Source organism: Aphanomyces invadans, assembly GCF_000520115.1.
Source record: "Aphanomyces invadans strain NJM9701 unplaced genomic scaffold supercont1.18, whole genome shotgun sequence".
Taxonomy (NCBI): Eukaryota; Oomycota; class Saprolegniomycetes; order Saprolegniales; family Verrucalvaceae; genus Aphanomyces; species Aphanomyces invadans.
The window spans coordinates 1,053,473-1,055,251 of record NW_008580163.1 but is presented as its reverse complement, the minus strand read 5'-3'; positions in this window follow the sequence as shown (position 1 = coordinate 1,055,251).

The following is a 1,779-nucleotide window of genomic DNA, read 5'->3' as shown; positions in this document are numbered from 1 at the left end:
CACCAAAACCAGATTTCCTGTTTATGTCATGGACGGAGGGGTCGTGGCACGAATCAAAAAGTTCATCTTGACATACGAGGAGAAACTGGACATCCTTTGGCTCCATGCAAACCTTCGTGAGAAGGGTTGCTCTGATGTCTCCGGTGTTGTCGTTACATTGTTTGGACATGATGCCCGAACAGTCAAGTCGACTGTAGCCGAGTTCTTGACACAAGGAGATGTTTCCGTTGCCGTTCCACAATCAAACACAACGCATCACCACTCAAGGGTGCCGAACGCACGCTCTGTCCGCGCAATGGTCAAGCGCTTCATTTGAGACCGCTGTGTCACACGTAAAAGAACGGTTGCCAAGGACGTGCTTGCCATGCTTGGAGACAAGTAAGCAGTGTCAGTGGACCCACATCATCCCAAGGACTATGCTGCGTGCCTACGATCTGTGCAGATCTTCCTTGCCAATCAAGGGTATGAACGCGGGGGCAACGCCAGGTTGGTTACTTACCGTGTCTCCAAGGCCAACGAACAACCTCGGGACACTTACGTCAGCACAATGGTGCCCACTATCACGATGTCCCCGCGCTGCCCTGTTGTTTACCTGAATGAGAGATTCATCCACCACCACTATTTCCGTAACTCCGACAGCTTGTTCGACCCGAATGACGAAGCCACCAAGCCCAAGCACAAGGGTCGACGGTACTGCTTCGTTGCAGCAATTCTTGACGACGGCTCCGACGCGACTCACTTGTTGGGATTGGACATATCCGTCGGCGCAAGAAGAACGACAAATTCGTGAATGACTACCACTCCATGTTCAACCACGACTACTTTGTCGACTGGTTCGGTGGATTGATGGGCGAGGTAGAGGAGCTTGTTAGGCGTCCGCTGTGTTTGTTTTGGACAATGCGAAGTACCACAAGAGGAAGTCAAAGTCAACTCCAAAGGGGTCGTGGCGGAAGCAGGCATTGTATCAAGCCTGCATGGAATTCAACATCCCTGACGTTTCACCGACAGATCTCAAGGCAACCATCTGGAAGCGGTTGAAGATACATTTAGACGAGCATGCCCCACCAGTGGTATGTGACATGGCGAAGCCCCGGGGACATCATGTTGTTTACCCAGCACCGAGACACTCGGAGTTGCAACCAATTGAGATGATATGGGCCAACGTCAAGGGCACAGTTGGGTGCCAGTACAATTCCACGACGACCTTCCAAGATGTCCGAGACCGTCTCGAGCGTGCGTTCCTTAATCTGGACTCCGACGTCATTCACAGCACTATTGAAACTTCGACGTCAAAGCTCCTGAAGCCTGATCGAGCTCTCCGTGCGGCTGAAGCAGTGGATATTGCTGGGCACGAGAGTGCTAGCGAGACTGCACGGACGATTCGTCTTAATCAAGCATCTCCGGGACGAGCGGCGTGGACGATTAGGTCTCGTCTCTCGATTGATTGAAAATTTGCAAACGTTATAGCTATTACATGCTGACAGGTTCGAAGTGTTGCTGCAATTTAAACAATTGTGGCCTCTGTAATATAGTTATTAGTTTTGAAGAGTAGCAGAAGTTCCCTCGATGCCCTCGCGGACTGTTTATAATTTCACGATCAGCTCCCATGGAGGTGGCAGTGACACGTAAGCACGCGCATTCCAACACACCTTGTCCCAACACCTATTCAGCTACTACTGCTTGGAATATTCCCGGAAGGACTGGAAACAAATCTATAGCACATCAAAACGAACAATTACCAACTTGATAGTAGTTTGCGAAGCATCACTTAATATGTTA